Source organism: Aquarana catesbeiana, linkage group LG10 (assembly GCF_042186555.1).
Source record: "Aquarana catesbeiana isolate 2022-GZ linkage group LG10, ASM4218655v1, whole genome shotgun sequence".
Lineage (NCBI taxonomy): Eukaryota > Metazoa > Chordata > Amphibia > Anura > Ranidae > Aquarana > Aquarana catesbeiana.
In genome coordinates, this window is record NC_133333.1 from 117,502,402 (window position 1) to 117,519,063 (window position 16,662).

A 16,662-nucleotide genomic window follows, 5' to 3' on the forward strand; every position below is an offset into this window, starting at 1 on the left:
TTTTTTCCGATGTCCTTCTCAAGGGGCTGAAGGGCGAGTTAACTGTCAACACCCAAATAAATGAGCAAGCCCCTCCTCCTCCTGCCACAAGTCAACCACCAGAGCCACAGCCTCCAAGGAAGGCTGCAGGGCAGCGTGGAGGGAAGGCTGCAGGGGAGGGTGCAGGGCAGGGTGGATGGAAGGCTGCAACGAGGAGAAGAAAGTGATGACCTGGCTTCAGTCTGGTCTGACAGAAGACGCAGACTGGTGTAGTACCACAGCCTGGGGACATATATGTCATCTGCTACTGCTCTTGATCTCTGGGATTCCTGGACCAGATTGTGCTCCCTATTATATGGACTCCTCAAGATCCAAATTTTCTTTTCCACAGACTTGATGTGTGCCCTGGGGCCAAAAGGCTTCAAAAATTCCAAAAGTTTCTCCAGCATTGACTTCATCTTTATTTTGTTAACCAGAATAAATGGATATTTTATTTTCAGAAAATACTTGCCTATGTGTTTTTATTAAAATACATTTTTAAAAGACAATGTCAAAATAACAAGGGACAACAACCTCCTTGAGGTTCCAAAAAATATATATATCTAATGTTCTTGTGGTAACTTTACACCAAAAAAAAAAAAAAAAGTTCTTGTGGCAACTTTACAAAAAAAAAAAAAAAAAAAAATATATATATATATATATATATATATATATATATATATATATATGGAGATCACTATAAAATAATTTTGTAACAATCCTAAAAAAAGATCTTGATGAAATAAAAAATAATAAAAGATGACTCCAAAAAACAAATGTGTAAACATTAGTATGGAGATCGGACTTTTAAAAAACACAATATCATTCATGAGATCAAAGAGAAATAACCCAGAAATCAGTTTGTGAGAGCTCTGTGTGAATATGAGCAGCAAAACATCTTTGTTCTTCTAGCATTATAAAGAAGACAATGAATGCGCTGCATTCAACGATCACAGAATTTGCAGCGTGAGGAATGTGCTAGCTACACTAGTTTTACCAGACCGAGTGCTTCCGTGTCGTACTTGCTTCTGAGCATGCGTCGTTTTTTTGTCCGTCGGACTAGCATACAGACGAGCGGATTTCTCGATAGGAACTGGGTCCGGTGGAGTTATGGCGGAAAGATTTGAAGCATGTTCCAAATCTAAAGTCCGTCAGACTTTCGACAGAAAAAGTCAGCTGAAGGTCCGATGAAGCCCACATACGGTCTGATTGTCCGCCGGATTCGGTCCGTCGGACCAGTCCGGTCAAAAAGTCCGCTCGTGAGTATGCGGCATAAGAGTCCCCTGTTTTGATATAATACACACATTTACAAAAAGTAATATGTTACAGTTAAGCTTTACTACTGCTGTATTTATAGTTCTTAACACGTAAATGTTAGTATGTTTGGCACAAAAGGACTGCAGTGCAGATCTGTTCACTCTTATGCCCTGTACACACGGTCGGATTTTCTGATGGAAAATGTTCGATGGGAACTTGTTGTCGGAAATTCTGGACCTCATATTTTGCAACAACAAAATCCGTTGTAAATTCCGATTGTGTGCGCACAATTCCGACGCACAAAGTTCCACGCGTGCTCAGAATAAAGCAGAAGAGCCGCACTGGCTATTGCGCTTCATTTTTCTCGGCTCGACGTACGCGTTGTACGTCACCACGTTCTTGACGTTCGGAATTTCCGACAACATTTGTGTGATCGTGTGTATGAAAGACAAGTTTAAGCCAACATCCATCGGAAAAAAAACATGGATTTTGTTGTCGGAAAATCCTATCGTGTGTTCGCGGCATAACACTAATTACTAACTTTAGCAGCAAAGGGTTCCCCAAAATAGTTTAAAAAAACATTCACAATACTTTTTTTTCTAGGGAAATGGAAGACTTATGCCGCGTACACACGAGCGGACTTTCTATCCTACTTGGTCCGGCACACTTTCTGACGGACTTTGTCCGCCAGGTGCGCCGGACTTTAAAACGGACGGACTTGCCCACACACGCCGGGACTTTCCGGCGGGCTAAGTCCGCCCGTCTTTCCGACGGACTTTCGCCGGAGTTCCGGCGGACTTTCAGAATGAACGGACTTGCCCACACACGGACAAGTCCGTTCATTTTGAACGTGACTCAGGTGCGACGGGACTAGAAAAGGATGTCAATCTTGCCGCTTTTATCGGCGAGATTGACACCTTACTAGCCCCGTCGCGGGGCATACCAGGCCCTTAGGTCTGGTATGGATTATAAAGGGGAACCCCGCTACGCCGAAAAAACGGCGTGGGGTCCCCCTAAAATCCATACCAGACCCCGATCCGAGCACGCAGCCTGGCCGGTCAGGAAAGGGGGTGGGGACGAGCGAGCGCCCCCCCCCCCTCCTGAACCGTACCAGGCCGCATGCCCTCAACATGGGGGTGGGTGCTTTGGGGGAGGGGGGCGCCCTGCGCCCCCCCCCCAAAGCACCTTGTCCCCATGTTGATGAGGACAAGGGCCTCTTCCCGACAACCCTGGCCGTTGGTTGTCGGGGTCTGCGGGCGGGGGCTTATCGGAATCTGGGAGCCCCCTTTAATAAGGGGGCCCCCAGATCCCGGCCCCCCACCCTATGTAAATGAGTATGGGGTACATGGTACCCCTACCCATTTACCTAGGAAAAAAGTGTAAGTAATAAAACACACTACACAGGTTTTTAAAATATTTTATTAAACAGCTCCGGGGGGGGGGATCTTCCTCCGGCTTCGGGGGTCTTCTTCCGGCTTCGGGGGTCCCTCCGCTTCATCTTCTCCCGGCGTCCGGTTGGTTCTTCTCCGCTCTCTTCTCCCGGTGTTCCTGTTCTTCGGCCGGCTCCTCTGCTGTCTTCAAGTAGCTCTCTTGCCAGCAGAGGTCCGGACTTCTGGACTTCTGGGCTTCTGGGCTTCTGGGCTTCTCTTCCCCAGATGTTGACACGACGCTCTCTCCTGCTGGACTGCTCTCCGAGGGCTGCGTTGTGACTTATATAGGTGGAGACCCCGCCCCCTTTTGATGTCACAGTCCCTGGGCATGCTGGGACTGTGACGTTTTAGGGGGCGTGGTCACTGGGTGATGTTGACCACGCCCCCTAAAACGTCACAGTCCCAGCATGCCCAGGGACTGTGACATCAAAAGGGGGCGGGGTCTCCACCTATATAAGTCACAACGCAGCCCTCGGAGAGCAGTCCAGCAGGAGAGAGCGTCGTGTCAACATCTGGGGAAGAGAAGCCCAGAAGCCCAGAAGCCCAGAAGTCCGGACCTCTGCTGGCAAGAGAGCTACTTGAAGACAGCAGAGGAGCCGGCTGAAGAACAGGAACACCGGGAGAAGAGAGCGGAGAAGAACCAACCGGACGCCGGGAGAAGATGAAGCGGAGGGACCCCCGAAGCCGGAAGAAGACCCCCGAAGCCGGAGGAAGATCCCCCCCCCCGGAGCTGTTTAATAAAATATTTTAAAAACCTGTGTAGTGTGTTTTATTACTTACACTTTTTTCCTAGGTAAATGGGTAGGGGTACCATGTACCCCATACTCATTTACATAGGGTGGGGGGCCGGGATCTGGGGGCCCCCTTATTAAAGGGGGCTCCCAGATTCCGATAAGCCCCCGCCCGCAGACCCCGACAACCAACGGCCAGGGTTGTCGGGAAGAGGCCCTTGTCCTCATCAACATGGGGACAAGGTGCTTTGGGGGGGGGGGCGCAGGGCGCCCCCCTCCCCCAAAGCACCCACCCCCATGTTGAGGGCATGCGGCCTGGTACGGTTCAGGGGGGGGGGCGCTCGCTCGTCCCCACCCCCTTTCCTGACCGGCCAGGCTGCGTGCTCGGATCGGGGTCTGGTATGGATTTTAGGGGGACCCCACGCCGTTTTTTTCGGCGTAGCGGGGTTCCCCTTTATAATCCATACCAGACCTAAGGGCCTGGTATGCCCCGCGCTCGCCGCAATAGGAAAATGTGTTTTTCCTATTGCAGCGAGCGTGAGATGCAATACCCTGCCCTCGTGTTGTATCTGGTCCGTCGGACCAGCCTACACACGAGCGGGCTTTCCGTCGGACCAGCACACACACGAGCGGACTTTCCGCCCGAAACTGAGTCCGGCGGAAAGATTTAGAACTTTCTTCAAATCTAGGTCCGGCGGGCTTTTGGGAAAAAGTCCGCCGGAAAAGTCCGCCGGTGCCTACACACGGGCGGATTGTCCGGCACACTCTGGTCCGCCGGACCAAGTATGCCGGAAAGTCCGACCGTGTGTACGCGGCATTAGAAATAGAAACGTCTCGATCTTTGAATTGATAAGTTGGATCCTTTCTAAACTAGTATATCCAAAAGCCCTGTTGTAAAGGAGTGACCCTGGATGTCCGATTATCCATACACAGCTGGAAGAGCATTGTTTGATTCACAATTAATTATTACTTCATATCATTTACTTCACTATTATCTATTTATAATACTATTATTATATATTGGTACACTTCACTGATTCTGCCATTGCATCACAATTAATTATGTGGATGTTTGTTTTATTTTCACTTGATTTCACGATTAAATTAATTTACATTCTCCCCATTTGCTTGTATTTTGACGGGGATACACAGCAAAGCAGCAAGATTGGGACCCCCGTAGTATGGGCAGCTCTAGTTGGCAGTGGTGATATTTTGGTTGGCAGTGTTCCTGCGTCATTTGGACATTTAGCGGTGAAGAGTTCAGTGGGGGATCACAGTGATTGTACTGGACTTACAGTGTAGGCAAAAAAAAAACAGCAGGCAAATTCCTGATATGTTATTAGCAGAATCATGTTGAGAAATTAAGTCTTAACAAGGCTGAGAATGCACTTTGAAATTCCGTATTAAGCAGCAGAGGTTACCTGCCTAGTTTTCTTGGCAACAGCGAAGGCCCAAACAGGCTGTTTGCGTAGTTTCTGAATTTTTCACTTGGGGCCAGAGTGTTAAATTGGGAACTGGCTGTGCTAATCACTTGTTTATGTCATGTTTTCACTGAAGCAGCTCTGGGCCTATGGATGGAAATAACAAGGTTACAACCAGCACTGCCTACAATTCTTTTGCTGCTTTACATTAGATCACTTAAAGGAAATAAACTTTATGTACCAAAGGAGAGACTTTATAAGGTGTTCACTGAATTTAACCACTTGCTTACTGGGCACTTCAACCCCCCTCCTGCCCAGACCAATTTTGAGCTTTCAGCACTGTCGCACTTTGAATGACAATTGCGCGGTCATACAACACTGTACCCAAATGAAATTTTTATCATTTTTTCCCACAAATAGAGCTTTCTTTTGGTGGTATTTGATCACATCTGGGATTTTTATTTTTTGCTAAACAAACAAAAAAAGATGGACATTTTTGAAAAAAAAAAATCATGTTTAATAGTTTGTTATAAAATTTTGCAAACAGGTAATTTTTCTCCTTCATTGATATGCGCTGATGAGGCAGCACTGGTGGGCACTGATAGGCTGCACTGATGGGCACGGATAGGCACAGATAAGGCGGCACTGATGGGCACAGTTAAGGCGGCACTGATAGGCACAGTTAAGGCGGCACTGATGGGGACAGATAAGGCGGCACTGATGGGGACAGATAAGGCGGCACTGATGGCCACGGATGGGTGGCACGGATGGGTGGCACAGATGGGTGGCACAGATGGGTGGCACGGATGGGTGGCATGGATGGGTGGCACGGATGGGTGGCACGAATGGGTGGCACGAATGGGTGGCACGGATGGGTGGCACGGATGGGTGGCACGGATAGGTACCACGGATGGGGGGGCACTGATGGGTGGCACTGATGGGCACTTATGGGCACTGGTAGGTGACACTGATGGGCACTGATAGGTTGCACTGATGTGGGTGCTGATGGGTGGCACTGATGTGGGTGCTGATGGGTGGCACTGATGGGTGGTACTGATGGGTGGCACTGTGGGCACTGATGGGTAGCACTGTGGGCACTGATGGGTAGCACTGTGGGCACTGATGGGTGGCGCTGATTGTTGGCACTGTGGGCACTGATGGGTGACGCTGGTGGGCACTGGTAGGCAGCACTGCTGCCTATTGCCTTGTGTTAGAAGATCGCCGTGATCGGGACTGATGTCCCGATCACGGCCGCCGGTGATCGGGTTTTTTTTTTCCTCCTCGCGCTTTCAGCGCGAGGAGGAAAAATAGCCGATTACCGGCTCTGTTTACATCACATGATCAGCTGTCATTGGCTGACAGCTGATCATGTGGTAAGGGGTCGGGACCAACCCCTTACTCTGATCTGTGATCAGGCGAGTCTCATAGACTCGCTGATCACCGAGCGCGCCGCGCGCGCCCTGCAGGGGGCGCGCAGGCCGCTCATGCACGGGACGACGTCAATAGACGTCGTCCCGGCAATTTAGATCCGCGCTGTTGCCGTCATTTGGCAATGGCCCGGATCTGAAGCTGTTAAAGTTACTGTCACTTTAAGGCACTATGCACATGGACGTTTAGGGGCTTAAAAATGCTTAAAGTGGAACTACACTTCATCTGAGCACCACAAACCAAAAATGCTATTTCATTTCATTTTTAATATTAAAAGCAAACTCATCCATCCATCCATGTCTCCATGCTTTATTTTGTTGAGAAAAAAAACACCCCCTAGCATTCCTGGCCGTGGCCATCTTGAGTAAGGGCAGATTATTCATCTAGCATTTACTACCTGGAATCCACCTACCCTTAGCTGAGGCATGCAGACAGAAGGGCGTGTTTAGCTGAGAAAACCCCTTCTCTCATCCTGGGATGTAGGACATCATTTGCCTAGGCATGGAAACCAGGGAGTAACTGAATAATGCAAAAAAAAAGTTTAAAAAAAGCAAATGTATATACTGATATACTATTACTAACCATTTACTAATGCTGCAGCATGAGGATTAAAGTTAGTCAATGTTGTTTGAGAGAGTCAAGTTCCCCTTTAAGCATAAAATTCCTGGGGCTTTTCAATGCGTCCATAAGGGCGCACAGGCGCAATCCCCCTCTCTCCTGCCACCCCCTCTAGCACCAATAGATAGATTAATGCATTGGATGAATCTATCTATGGCCACCGTTGCCACCCCCTATTCAGACTCCCAGCCCGTTTTTGGGTGCAGGGTGCCTGAATTACAGCAGCAGGGGGTTTTGAAGCACCTGATTAGAGCCTAAAGCTGTGTACACACAAGCGGAATGTCCGACAGAAAAAGTCAGACGGAAGCTTTTTATCGTCAATTCCGATCGTGTGGGTGCCTCATCTGACTTTATTTTTCAAAAATTCTGACGGACCTAGAAATGGAACATGTTCTAAATATTTCCGACTGAACCAATTCCTATCGGGAAAACCGATTGTCTGTATGCTGTTCCGACGGACCAAAAACGACGTATGCTCTGAAGCAAGTGTAGCGCTGGTAGATTTTCATCTACCGCTTATAGGTAAATTTAGTGAGTTATCTGTTTCATACATAGTCAGATTTAGCCTCTGTTCCAGTTTGGCTGTGTTGCATGTAGTTTCACACTGTGCCTGTGGGTGTCGTTGTCGCCATGGGTCAGTGTTGGAAAGGCAACGAGCTGAAGCGTATGGGTGCTCTTCTGTCCTGGAGATAACTCGGTGGAGGTGGTCCTCCGAGTTGCATTCTGGGAGAGGGTATTTATGGGACAGACGTCATGTTTTAGGGGTTTTTTTTGTTCCACCTGCTGGCCCTCCTGGCCGACAGGTATGTGTTAGGAGTACTAACGCGTGGTCCTCCGACCGGGAGGACCAAGTTGCTGCAGCGTGTGGGTGGGCCCAGAAGTCTGTCTGGGGCCTACCACAGTGGCGAGGGAATGGTCCTGTGCTGTCTGTCCTACAGGAAGAAGCTGGACAACTGAGAAGATCCCAGGGGAGGACTCGTCATGGAAGGATCATGCAGAGTGCTGGTCTGGAGAGGGGCCTGGTGACTCAGTTGGAGGACGCATCCTAAAGTTAACCTACTGCATAGTACTACCGAGTTGGCTTAAAGGTTCTAGTGCTGTGTTTGCTGTCCATCGTAAACCATTACATCCTGTGGCAGAGGATCGTATGGGTTTCTATTCCATTCAAGTCTGTGGCAGAGACTTTTGTTCATGCTGCGTGTTCGGTTGCTAGGTTAGTGAGAGAAACCTATCCGGGCGGGCAAAGATTCAACTCTAAAAGGAGAGTACATTCATCTACATGATTCCAATTCATAATCCTGCATCAAGAAAAGGTATTTGAACTTCCCTGCAACTCTTCTTCTATCTCTTTCCTGCTACTTCCTTCAGTTACTCTATATTAAAGCATTGGAAAAGATACTCAAGTGTCTGGTGTCTACAGTGCCTGGTATTAAACTCAACAGGACCCTAGACCTGGTTCTGGTGAAATTGAGGTAACAAAGGTGACAGTAACAGCCCGCTTTAAACCAGCAGCTCCACCGTGAGTTAGTGCTACACAAGTACGAGACGAAAGCTATTAGCTACTGGCTATTGAACTTCCTTTTTCTAGTCCTGTCGTATGGTGTTGTAAGTCACCGCGTTCTGGACGGTCAGACTTTGGTGTGACCGTGTGTATGCAGTTCCGTCGGAGAAATCTTCGGAATTTATTCCGACCGCAAAACAGGTCGTGTGTACACGACAATAGGCTCTAATAGGTGTCAAAAAAGGTGACCTGCGAGTGCCATGCTGGGCGCTCGCAGGTCACTCAGCTGTGTTAGAAAAGCGAATGAATATTTGCTTTCCTAACACTAAACTGCCTCTCCGCCAATCACCTGACTGGCTGAAACGACAGGCATTGTGATTGGACTCAGGTGTCCAATCATAGCAGAGGACGGGAAGAGAGGATGGGAAAAGACATCAAGGAGCTGTCCCACTGAGAGAGGTAAGTGCAGACGGCGGGCTGGGGGGGCACACTGGCAGCATTTGATATGGCACAGTCGCGGCACTTGATGAGCACAGTGGCGGCAATTGATGGCACAGTGGCTGCGTTTGGGCACAGTGGCGGCAATTGATGGGCACAGTGGCTGCATTTTATGGGGCACAGTGGCGGCAATTGATGGGCACAGTGGCTGCTATTGATGGCACAGTGGCTGCGATTGATGGCACAGTGGCTGCAATTGATGGTACAGTGAGGCTGCAATTGATGTTTTTTTTTTCAGAATTTTTCAGTTCGTTTGTGCCCCCCCCCCAAAAAAAAAATTTTTAGCACCAGCACCAGCCGCCACTGCTGGGAAGCCATTGATGGCCTGTACCACTGGCCATACAAGTGAATGGCTGTATGCGGCTGTATGCAGCCATATCCATGTAAATGTCAATGCTCCTGATGGGCACAGTGGGAGCATTTTATGGCACAGTGGCTGGCTGCGTTTGATGGTACAGTGGTGGCAATTGATGGGCACAGTGGTTGCGTTTGATGGGCACAGTGGCGGCAAATGATGGGCACAGTGGCTGCGTTTGATGGCACAGTGGCTGTGTTTGATGGCACAGTGGCGGCAATTGATGGGCACAGTGGCTGCGATTGATGGCACAGTGGCTGTGTTTGATGGGCACAGTGGCGGCAATGATGGGCACAGTGGCTGCATTTTATGGGGCACAGTGGCTGCATTTGATGGCACAGTGACTGGCTGCGTTTGATGGCACAGTGGCGGCAATTGATGGGCACAGTGGTGACAATTGATGGGCACAGTGGCGGCAATTGATGGCACAGTGGCTTCGTTTGGCTATAGTGGCGGCAATTGATGGCCACAGAGGCTGCATTTTATGGGGCACAGTGGCTACATTTTATGGGGCACAGTGGCGGCAATTGATGGGCACAGTGCCTGCAATTGATGGCACAGTGGCTGTGATTGATGGCACAGTTGCTGTGATTGATGGTACAGTGAGGCTGCAATTGATGGGTTTTTTTTTCAGAATTTTTCAGTTTGTTTGCGCCCCCCCAAAATTTTTTAGCACCAGCCGCCACTGCTGGGAAACCATTGATGGCCTGTACCACTGGCCATACAAGTGAACAGCTGTATTTGGCTGTATGCAGCCATACCCATGTAAATGTCAATGCTCCTGTGCATCAGCATTTACTCACATGTGTTTGTACTGCAGGAGGAGACATCGAGATGCTGTCCTACCGAGACAGGTAAGTGCAGATGGCGGGACGATGGGGGGGCACAATGGCAGCATTTGATATGGCACAGTGGCTGCGTTTCATGGGGCGCAGTGGGCGCAATTGATGGCCACAGTGGCGGCAATTGATGGCCACAGTGGCGGTAATTGATGGGCACAGTGGGAGCATTTGATGGCACGGTGGCTGGCTGCGTTTGATGGCACAGTGGCGGCAATTGATGGGCACAGTGGCTGCGTTTGATGGGCACAGTGGCGGCAATTGATGGGCACAGTGGCTGCGTTTGATGGCACAGTGGCTGTGTTTGATGGGCACAGTGGCGGCAATGATGGGCACAGTGGCTGCATTTTATGGGGCACAGTGGCTGCATTTGATGGCACAGTGGCTGGCTGCGTTTGATGGCACAGTGGCGGCAACTGATGGGCACAGTGGCTGTGTTTGATGGGCACAGTGGCGGCAATTGATGGGTACAGTGGCTGCGATTGATGGTACAGTGAGGCTGCAATTAATGGGGTTTTTTTCAGAATTTTTCAGTTTGTTTGCACCCCCTCAAAAAATTTGAGGACCAGCCACGACTGCTGGGGAGCCATTGATGGCCTGTACCACTGGCCATACAAGTGAACGACTATATGCAGCCATACCCATGTAAATGTCCTGTACACCAGCGTTTACCCACATGTGTTTGTACTGCAAACTTGCATGTTCAGGGAAATATGCAGATGCACAGGAGTATAGACATTTAAACGAGTATGGCCGCATACAGCCATTCACTTGCATGGCCAGCTGTACGTGGCACCTGCAGCTCCTTGAGCATGGGGAAGCACTGGGAATTTTAAGCTTTAGCACTTTTGAGCCACTAAATCTTTGTGTGCATGAGGACTAACCAAAAAAAAAATGCTCACAGGTTTAAAGTGCAGCAGCCCTGAGCATAGGGCTGGGAGATTCAAATAATAAGTTGAATATTTATCATGCCCCAGCCAATCCATGCAGGAAGGCATCCAGAAAGTGGCTGGGGAGGTAATAAATGTGTAGGAGGCCTGAACAGAATGTTCTTTTCCCTCAAGGGAGGGTTCCAGTTCTCCTGGGGGGCTGTTACCCCTGGGATATAGAGAGAGACAAGAAGCTGCTGTCTATGTCTCAGCGCTACTGGGCTGAGGGCCTGGAGAAGATTGCCTGAGGATTACTATTGCTGGAGATACTGCACTGAAGTCCTGGGCCTTGAGAAGGTGCTTGTTATCTCCCTAACTGAGGATCTACCTGTGGTTGCTGGGTGGCAGACAGCTCCTGGGACACCGTGAGTAAAGATCTTGTTGGGGACCATTAATTGTGCAAATGCCAGAAAGGAACTAAGTGCCAGACGGTACTATATGGACTGCTGCTGTAGGGTCCTGGATATACTGGCCATTCCCTGCTACCTCCTGAAAGCTGTATTTGAAGTTTAAAGAAAACTTTGTTCCCCTTTATTGCTACTGATCATTTTGGAGTATCTTGTGACCCTAAACCTCTCTCCTGTTAAAGTTCTTCAGCAATAAATCCTAAAAAGACATCTTCTACCATGAGTTTCAATTGTCAGTGTGCATGTGACTGAGTTTGTGTGACTGACAGTGGCAGCCGCCCCATTAGGGTCGCAGGGGCGCCGCCTCTCTAATCCATGCACCCGGCCCCTAATCTACATGCAGGGTGCCAGATGCATGGATTAAAATGGGGTTTTTTTTTAAGCACATGATTAGAGCCTGAGGCTCTAACTGGCTTCAAAAAAGGGATGGCTCGGGCACAGAGCCTAAGGACTCCTGGCCAATTGGGTCTCAGGACCCACTACCTGCTCGGCCGGGAGGAAAAGCAACGGCCCTGGCTCTTCCCTCGGCAAGCTGGAGCGAGGAGCAGCATCAGCCTCCTAAGGTAAGGCCATGGTTTGCCACTGTCCATCTCCCACGGGGGGGCACTGATTGCCACCGTCCATCTCCCGCGGGGGGGCACTGATCGTCTCCCACGGGGGGGGGTCCACTGATCGCCGCTGTCCATCTTGCGGGGGGTGTGGCATTAGTGCGAGTGAGGGGGGCAGGTTTATTTGAGGCTTCCACCCCCCAAAATATTAAGCACCAGCCACACTGGTGACTGACATCCACTGTACTACATTGGAAGACCATGGTTTATTCTCAGCAGCCCCTCCAAATGAGCTTTTGGAAGAATGGTCAAACATTCTCATAGACACACTCCTAAACCTTGTGGACAGCCTTCCTAGAAGAGTTGAAGCTGTTATAGATGCAAAGGGTGGGCCAACTCAATATTGAACCCTACGGACTAAGACTGGGATGCCATTAAAGTTCATGTGCGTGTAAAGGCAGGTGTCCCAATACTTTTGGCAATATAGTGTATGTCTTTTTACCTTTGCACTGTGTGATGTTGTTACTATAGGGCAGTGATGGTGAACCTTGGCACCCCAGATGTTTTGGAACTACATTTCCCCTGATGCTCAACTACACTGCAGAGCGCATGAGCTTAATGGGAAATGTAGTTCCAAAACATCTGGGGTGCCAAGGTTCGCCATCACTGCTATAGGGTGTTGCTGGCCATTGGGACTTCAGGTTTATTAGTCTGCTCGCCTCCCTTTTTTAGTGTCATTAGACTGAGCTAAGTCAAAATGTTAACAATAAAATGCTGTTGCTTTGATTTATCTCCGCTGCTATGAATGCCTCTATATACCAGACAAGGTAGAGTGAAAACACAAATATCGACGATAACATCTTGTTTCCTTGTTTTTCATTTTGTAAGTTGTCACTTTATTTAGACATGCCAAAACTCATGTAATGTGTGCAGAAGAATAAAAGGCTTAAACTGAACATTATTTTTTTTTTTTCATCTATCTATATCACAACCACATTGCATTGTCATTCTACATTATTTTAAGCATATATTAAATACCCATGCTATCCATTGTGATCAGCTCAATAGCAAAATATGACTTCTCTTTTTTTTCTTTAGCCACGAGAACCTCATGTTAATAACAGGGAAAAAATAATATGGGGAAAAAGGAAAGAAAAAAAAAAAAAGAACCAAATAAACAAAAATGGACATTATTTTCACTGTACATGCATTCTGTATAATTATAAGCCCTTCCCCTGAGCAAATCATAACATGCATGCTGTAAGGTCATTTTTTAAAGCTTCTGTTAAAGAAAAAAAAAAATGAATTTAACATGCTTGAGATGGATTTCTTGGCATTACGGGGAGGGTCACTCACCTGACTCGGATTAGATTGTCTGGCACATTTTCTAGCAGGCCCCCTCTCTGCTTTGGCACTTTGCTTCAAGCTTACAAAGTTTCACAATAGGAAAAAGAAACACTTGGCATCACAACAGGTATGTAATCCTTATGCTGCACATTTATCACAATGTAAAAAGTGTTCATTGTTTGCTATACTCAGCACACAAAACTGTTTTGTAGTACCATGTCGTTCTGTTTAACTGTACACTATAGGATACGGTAACTGTTTTACGGGGCATGTTAGTATGCTGAACTTTTTTTTTTTTACTTCTATTAATTCTATTATTCTCAGTTGCAGCTTCTGTCATGTGAATGCATACACAATACAAGTTGATGCTTTCTTGGCTAATAACAGCTAATTATATAAAAATACCCACACTTGTCCACACGTTGAAGCTCACCAGTAACAGTTGTAATAATTTTTTTTGGATGACAGATACAGGTTTTGTGGATGATTAACTTAATACGAGGTACTGATTGGCTCAGAAAATTAAGTATTTTAAATGCTGACTTGCAAGGTTTTCCTTTTTAGACTTTATTTTTAATTTACTGCATTAGAACTTTCTAGAAAATTTGAGTCAATTCCCTAGAACACCTCCCTCCCTCCTGTCATAGCTCTTATGGCCTGTACACACGATCTGAAAATCGGACGACAGATCGTCCGACTTTTTTTGCTTAATGGTCACAAGTAGGAATTGAATAGGTTACTAAAGTTACTAAAAAAAGATCGGAAGTAATGTCATGTGTTGTAATGTATTTGTATTGTATTTTCGGATGACAACTATACTGACTGAACGAAAAACGTGTGATCTGGTATCGTACGAGCAAAATTTTCGTGCTTGAATAATATCGAATGAATTGTCGTAATCGGCTCTCGAAAGCTCTGTACTAACGTTCCGCTTATCGTACGATCGCGCCGAAAGCGGTATTTTTAGACCTATTTTCGGATCGTGTGTACGGGCCATTGCTGTCTGTGCTAAGTGTCACTTTATACAGTGCCTTGAAAAAGTATTCACACCTCTTGAAAGTTTCCATATTTTGCCATGTTACAACCAAAAACGTAAATGTGTTTTATTGGGATTTTATGTGATAGACCAACACAAAGTGGCACAAAATTGTGAAGTGGAAGGAAATGAAAATGATAAATGGTTTTCAAATTTTTTAACAAATAAATATCTGAATTGTGTGATGTGCATTTGTATTCAGCCCCTCTGAGTCAAAACTTTGTAAAACCACCTTTCACTGCAATTACAGCCGCAAGTCTTTTTGGGGATGTCTCTACCAGCTTTGCACATCTAGAGAGCGACATTTTTGGCCATTCTTCTTTGCAATATAGCTCAAGCTCTGTCAGATTGGATGGAGAGCGTCTGTGAACAGCAATTTTTTCTTTTTCTTTGTCTTGCCACAGATTCTCCATTAGATTTAGGTCTGGACTTTAACTGGACCATTCTAGCACATGAATATGCTTTGATCTAAACCATTCCATTGTAGCTCTGGCTGTATGTTAAGAGTTGTCCTGCTGGAAGGTGAACCTCTGCCCCAGTCTCGAGTCTTTTGCAGACTCTAACAGGTTTTCTTCTAAGATTACCCTGTATTTGGCTCCATCCATCTTCCCATCAACTCTGACCAGTTTTCCTGTCCCTGCTGAAGAAAAGCATCCCCACAACATGATGCTGCCACCACCATGTTTAATGGTGGGGATGGTGTGTTCAGAGTGATGTGCAGTGCTATATTTCCGCCACACATAGCATTTTGCTTTTAGGCCAAAAAGTACAATTTTGGTCTCATCTGACCAGAGCAGCTTCTTCCACGCTTGCTGTGCCCCCCACATGGCTATTCTAAGAGCTAATGACTTTTACAAATGGGGGGGAGACATTAAAAGCAGACCTTTTACTGCAAGCTTCTGGTTCTCTAACTAATTTATTCGCTATTCCAACAAACCTGGGTGGGCTGTGAGCACACTCTCTGTGCCCACCCTATTTTGAAGCCTATTAGAGCCTCTGGCTCTAATCAATGCTTCAAAAAAACACCCCCGCCATTGTAATTCATGCGCCCGGCGACCTGCAATGGGCTGGATGCATGGATAGGGGGGTGGCGGCATGAATAGGGGAGGCGGCACCGTGTGCTCTCAATGAACGGGTCGCCACTGCTTCATTTACTGGCAAAGAAGCTGCAGACACTAGAGACACGGCATCATCCATTTGGATGCTCCATATCGAAATAATAACTTTATTTTTTGGATCACTTCTCGGCCCTTTGGCTAAGATCAAGTGTAGTATCTGTTCTTATCAGTTGCCAGGAGGTGGTGCTTGCATCTGTCCCTGATCTAAGGCGAGGTGGTATCAGGGATAGCGGTGGCTTTGCGAAACCTGCTGGTGTAAGGCCCCTTTCACACGGACGGATAGAATTGTGCTTTTAGCTGCGGATTTTCTATTTTTCTGCCACAGCTAAAAGCACACAATGCTTTCCTATGGCTCCATTCACACACTGCGTTTAGCTGCGATTTAGTTACATGCGGTTTGGTGCGGATAGAAAAAATAGAATTGACTGCGTCCAGGAGCGATTTAGGGCAGCTATCTGCACATAACTGCAGGTAATCGCAGTGTACTATTTCTCCTGCGGATAGCAGCGGCAACAAGGAAAGAAAAGCAACAGGAAGCACATCAGAAATGGCAAGAATGGTCCAAATGCAGCTAAAAGCAGCCGTATGTAAACGCAGGTAATCTCACTGTACAAATGCAGCTGATCGCAGTGCCTGGAGTCTTAAATTTCACAGAACATATTATATGCTTTTAACTGTGGTAAAACAGCCATCCATGTGAAAGGCGCCTAAAGGTAACCTGGAGCGGTTTGTAGCCGAAAGGGAAGCCTTCTGATGGGGATGGAGAACCATTGGGTCTGGCCAGAGGGTCAGGTCCCTGGCCTTCTGGCCTAGATTGGGGTAGCTCTAGCTCCGGTCAGTTTTTCGGGAGAGAACACTGGCTTCCCTTTCCCACCGGGGGAGCAGTTAGTATTTCCCGAATGTAATTAGGTAGGAGGGATGGGAGCGACAGTGAGGCCTGATGGTAAAGGGCTCTCACCAAGCTTCCACAACTTCAGGCCTTCCTGGCTGGGGTGGAGGCTGCTGTGGTCTGGGCTGGGCATCAGGGTTGCATGAAAAACCAGTGGTAAATGTGCTCCTGAAGTGGCAATTCAGGGGGTGCCGTACAGTCATAGTGTTTAGGCACTTGATTTATGGCACCATGGTCACTTCACCACAACACACATTTTTTGCACCTGTCTCTAGGGCTGAGCCTTTTGGCT

The 16,662-nt window shown here is 47.5% G+C and overlaps 2 protein-coding genes and 1 pseudogene across 4 annotated transcripts in view; 2 read left to right on the forward strand and 1 right to left on the reverse strand.

Moving 5' to 3' along the window:
- DRC12 (dynein regulatory complex subunit 12 homolog) overlaps positions 1-13,360 on the reverse strand; it is a 52,483-nt gene extending 39,123 nt beyond the window's left edge. The window contains exons 1-3 of the mRNA XM_073602539.1: positions 13,337-13,360; positions 6,698-6,804; positions 4,858-5,004 (exon numbers count right to left, since the gene is read on the reverse strand). The gene's annotated coding sequence lies outside the window, so the exon portion shown is untranslated. The remainder of the gene's footprint in view (positions 1-4,857; positions 5,005-6,697; positions 6,805-13,336) is intronic.
- MFRP (membrane frizzled-related protein) overlaps positions 12,995-16,662 on the forward strand; it is a 190,296-nt gene continuing 186,628 nt past the window's right edge. The window contains exon 1 of one of the 3 annotated variants that reach the window (XM_073602537.1): positions 12,995-13,454. The gene's annotated coding sequence lies outside the window, so the exon portion shown is untranslated. The remainder of the gene's footprint in view (positions 13,455-16,662) is intronic. The other 2 variants (XM_073602536.1, XM_073602535.1) reach the window with 2 other exon arrangements.
- Positions 15,600-15,733, forward strand: LOC141111502 (U2 spliceosomal RNA; annotated as a pseudogene).